This window comes from Scylla paramamosain, chromosome 47, assembly GCF_035594125.1.
Source record: "Scylla paramamosain isolate STU-SP2022 chromosome 47, ASM3559412v1, whole genome shotgun sequence".
Classification (NCBI taxonomy): Eukaryota; Metazoa; Arthropoda; class Malacostraca; order Decapoda; family Portunidae; genus Scylla; species Scylla paramamosain.
Window position 1 is genome coordinate 2902501 of NC_087197.1, and position 5000 is coordinate 2907500.

At 50.1% G+C, this 5000-nt stretch overlaps 1 protein-coding gene across 6 annotated transcripts in view; it reads right to left on the reverse strand.

Moving 5' to 3' along the window:
- The window catches only part of LOC135094860 (apoptosis-stimulating of p53 protein 2-like), a 77955-nt gene that overhangs the window by 50404 nt on the left and 22551 nt on the right, over positions 1-5000 (reverse strand). The window contains exons 1-2 of one of the 6 annotated variants that reach the window (XM_063995319.1): positions 1965-2066; positions 1-1578 (exon numbers count right to left, since the gene is read on the reverse strand). The exon at positions 1-1578 is cut by the window's left edge and continues 319 nt beyond it. The exons of 4 other annotated variants lie outside the window; for them this stretch is intronic. The gene's annotated coding sequence lies outside the window, so the exon portion shown is untranslated. Of the gene's footprint in view, positions 1585-1964; positions 2067-5000 lie in introns of those variants that run through there. One more of the 6 variants, XM_063995320.1, reaches the window with a different exon arrangement.

A 5000-nucleotide genomic window follows, 5' to 3' on the forward strand; every position in this document is an offset into this window, starting at 1 on the left:
GAAAAGGGATTATTTGGACTGGAAATCTGTGGTGTTGGGCTGGAAGGTAAGGTTGGGCTAGAAAAGGGACTTGGGCTGGAAATCTGACTGGGTGAGGTCGGGCTGGAACGAGTTGGGCTAGACGGCAAAGTTGGGCTGGAAAACTGGTCATTTGGGCTAGAAAGTTGGTGCTTTGGGCTGGAACCCTTGCTGGAATGGGAATGGACCGGACAAGGCTTAGGAATGGGGGAGTAGGAACGAGCGAGAGCGTCATGGAAGGGGGAGGAGGAGGAGGAGGAGGGAGAGGAGGGGGAGAGGAGCACGGGGGAGGGAGAGGGGGATGGCCTGGGGGGAGGGGAGAGGTGGAAGGGGGAGGGAGAGGGGGAGGGGGAGGGAGAGAGAGAGGGAGAGGCCATGAGTGACAGGTAGTGCAGTTGGTCAGCCTCTGTAGGGAAGATAACCTCTCCCCCCTCCCTCCTGCATGTCTCCTCTTGATAGGCCTCCTCAGATCTGTATAGGCCTCCTCTTTCTTCCCACTACGCCTCTTGCTGTCTTCTATATAGGCCTCTTCAATTTGATAATGATTTTGTTGTTGTTTTCTTTTTTTTTTAATTTAGGCCTCTTGAATTTTTCCTCCTCTTGAAAAATTTAGGCCTCTTGAAAATTTTAGGCCTCTTAATTTTTTGTCCTCTTTAAAAAAAATAGGCCTTTTGATCTTTTTGGTCCTCTTGAAAAATTTTAGGCCTCTTTTATATTTTTGGTCCTCTTGAAAATTTTAGGCCTCTATATTTTTTGTCCTCTTGAAAATTTTAGGCTCTACAAAATTTTCAGATCTCTTGATTTTTTGTCCTCTTGAAAAAAATAGGCCTTTTTATATTTTTGGTCCTCTTGAAAAAATTAGGCCTCTTGAAAAATTTTTAGACCTTGATTTTTTGTCCTCTTGAAAATTTTAGGCCTCTTCTTTTTATATTTTATGCCTCCTGAAATAAATTAGGCTTTTAGGAAAAATCTGTACTTCTTGAAATAGGCCTAAATATCATCTTTTATTCCTCTTAATCCTCTTTCATAAAATTTGCTGATAGGCCTAGGGAAATTTTTGACAGACTCGTTATTTCCTCTTTTTCTTCTCTATTTTATCATTTTTATTATTATATTATTCTTCTACCACTTCTCCCTTTCTTCTTTATTTATGTATTTCCTTCCTCCTCCTCCTCCTCCTCTTCTTCTTCTTCTTCTTCTTCCTTATTCCTGTATTTCCCTCCTCCTCTTCTTCTTCTTCTTCTTGTTTATTTCAGTTTTCCTCTTCTTTATTCAACTCTTTCCTTCTATTTTTTATTCGTCTCTTTTCTTCTTCCTTCCTTTCTTTCTTTCTTTCTTTCTTTCTTTAATTCGCTCACTATTTTTCACTTTTTTTTCTCTCTCTCTTTATCTCTCTTGCTCACTTTCTCTATCACTTGCTCACTTGTATAGCTATTATCTCACTCTCTCACATTTTATTTCTTTCTTTCTTTCTTTCTTTCTTTCTTTACTTCATTTGTTTTAACTCTTCCTTTTAAAGCTGTCTCATTTTCTTTCTTTCTTTCTTTTTCTTTCTTTTCTCTAATAAAAATAAAGATAATTGTGATAATAGTGATTTTCTTTATTTTCACAACGCTCACATACAGAGAGAGAGAGAGAGAGAGAGAGAGAGAGAGAGAGAGAGAGAGAGAGAGAGAGAGAATAATGAAAGACAGAAACAGACACACTGAATCTCTCTCTCTCTCTCTCTCTCTCTCTCTCTCTCTCTCTCTCTCTCTCTCTCTCTCTCTCTCTCTCTCTCTCTCTCTCTCTCTCTCTCTTTCTCGTAAACACGGACACACGCATACAAACCGCGCTTAAATAATTCACACACACACACACACACACACACACACACACACACACACACACACACACACACACACACACACACACACACACACAGCCGCGCGCGCACACACACGCACAGAGGCGGGAGCAGCGGGCACCGAGCGGGCACAAGGTTAAAGCGAGACTGAGTGAGAGAGAGAGAGAGAGAGAGAGAGAGAGAGAGAGAGAGAGAGAGAGAGAGTGTGTGAGTGCCTAGCTGGGGCAGTGCCAAGGGTGATGATGTTAGTGCCCGGCTCTCTCTCTCTCTCTCTCTCTCTCTCTCTCTCTCTCTCTCTCTCTCTCTCTCTCTCTCTCTCTCTCTCTCTCTCTCTTTCCTGTCTGCCTACCTACCCTCGGCTAACCACCTAATACTCTCTCTCTCTCTCTCTCTCTCTCTCTCTCTCTCTCTCTCTCTCTCTCTCTCTCTCTCTCTCTCTCTCTCTCTCCCAGCCATGCCAGACATACCCTCTCCTCTCCCTCTCTCTCTACCACTCTCTCACTCTCACTCCCCTCTCTCTCTCTCTCTCTCTCTCTCTCTCTCTCTCTCTCTCTCTCTCTCTCTCTCTCTCTCTCTCTCTCTCCTTGCTCAATCCACCTACTTACCAGCCATCTCTCTCTCTCTCTCTCTCTCTCTCTCTCTCTCTCTCTCTCTCTCTCTCTAAAAAAGAAACACCTTGCTATTCCTAACTTAATTCCTCCTCCTCCTCCTCCTCCTCCTCCTCCTCCTCCTCCTCCTCCTCCTTCTTCTTCTCCTTCTTCATCTTCTTCCACTTCCTCCTCTTCTTCTTTCGCTATAAGGATGATAATTGTTCGACTCTTGACCAGCAGGGGCACAGGAAACGCAGGTAACAGTGCAGGTGTTTATTCACAGAAGGTGTGAACAGAAGGCTGGAGGTAGGTGATCTCCCGGCGCCAGGCCGCGCACTTCCACTTAACACGTATGACTGAAGCCTAGCTCGTTCACTCATACACGTATTCATGCCTCGCACAAGTCTCGCTCATTCACTCGTTCACACAACTAGCTAACAACCACACACCTCCCCCGAGACATAAGGAAGATTCCTTATCTTTGTTATGGCTACCGTAACACATGAAACAAAGTTACAATGATTGAAGTACAGAAAACACGGTACATATACACAAAACAAACACAGCGTACAATGAACACGTACGACTAATCGTAGGTGCTACGGTGCCACCGCACCTGCAGTCGTCTCGGCTCCTACGCTGTCGGCTGCTTCGACGCTCTGGTTGCTCACGGCCACGGTGTGCCCCGTTACCCTGATGCTCCGGGCTGCCGGGATGGTGGTGTTCCTCGTGACCCTGATGCTGAAGCGCTGCACCGCCATGAGCGGTGTGCTGCTCGACGGGAAGGGGAGCAAGAGGTCTGTGTGGGCGTAGGTGTCTTCTATTACGCCACATCACGCGACCGCTGCCCATCTTGATGAGGTAGTCTCTCCTTCGCCCAACAGCCACGATGACACCCAGGCGATCCCAGAGGCCTGTCGTGTGATCTTGAACGTCGACGTGGCCACCGAGGTGCAGGAGAGGAAGAGTACGGGCGGACGCGTCGTGGCGAAGTTTCGCTTTCTTCCTCAGTCGCTCTGCCTTGGCGTCGCACTCATCAGCAGCGCGCTGCCACTGCTGAGCGTATGAGCGATGATGAGCCGGGACACAGGACCTCATAGGATGACCGAAGAGGACTTGTGCTGGTGATCGCCCTTCCGCCCTCGGAGTGTTGCGCAGTTCCAGCAACCCGCGAGCGAACGCATCCTCGTCCAGGTGTCCCTGCTGTGTGGTCGTGAGGATCAGCTTCTTCACGGACTTGACCGCTGCCTCGGCGTGACCATTGGAGCGTGGATAATGAGGTGAAGATACACGATGCTCCACCCCCATCGAGCCAGGAAGCGCCGTACCGATGAAGAAGTGAACTGCGGTCCACCGTCAGTCCTCAGGAGAACAGGCACGCCCGTGTCGGCGAACACACCCCGAAGGACACGAACGAGCTGATCAGCCGATGCTGGACGTGAGCATGCAGACACGTGAGGCCACCCAGACAAGCGATCTACATACACGAGGTATGTACGGCCTGCTGCGTGGAAGTAGTCTGCAGAAACTGACTCAAACACCCTGCTGGGTGTGTCCGTGTCCTGCCAGAGAGGTTCGTTGGCTTGGCTTGGTAGGAGTGGACGGCATAGTGAGCATCCAGAAACGACGTTCTCAACGTCTCTGTCCATACCAGGCCAGTACACCGTTTGTCGGGCCCGTCGCTTAGTGCGCTCCATCCCCTGATGACTGTCATGGAGTCGCTCTAGTGTTTCTCGGCGGAGGCTGTGAGGAATAAGAAGCCTCGGCCCGTAAACCACCAGGTCGTCGTCTACGGCCAGCAGACTGCGCGCCGGCCAGTACGTACGCAAGCGGTGATCGAGGTCGTGGCAATGATCAGGGAAGCCCTCGATGATGACGTTCTTGAGCAAGCAGTACTCCCCGTCTCTTGCTGCTGCGGCACGTACCATTTCCACAGTCTGATCCTGGAGTGGTGCTAAGCGGACGCCGTCCTCATTGGTGGCAGATAACGCTGAGATGACCGCTGAGTGGAGAGGGTCGAGGTCACCAGAAGTAGCAGCATCCTCTTCCTCCACTGGGTCCTGTACTGGAGCACGTGAGAGGGCGTCGTCTGTCAACTCGATGGCCATGGATCCACCAGCCATTGCACGTAAACCTTCCTTTGCTTCGAAGACGCTGGGAAAGGCCTTGATCACAGCAGCAGCGTGCCCCGCACGCTGCTGTGGCATTGGGTCGTAGGAATGAGGCCAGCTGATCACTTCTGTGGGCGTAGATAGAGGTGGCTGCGAGGCGGTCGGGTACTTGATGGAGCTGTTGCCGGTGTGCTGTTCTTCCCTGCGTAGCGGTCGGATTTGAGCCGGAAAATCTTCGGGGAGGATTCCGAGAGCGATGGAATCGTACCAGCTAAGCAGCGCCCCCTTCACCTCCTTCACCACGCTCACAACAGTCTCAGCTTCCCTGTCGCCCAGTTGCAAGTGCGACGAGAAAGTTCCTACACAGGTGAGGGGGTGATTACCGGCAGCATAAAGTCCATCACCATCAGCGGGCGCCAAGCTGGAGGGCGGGAT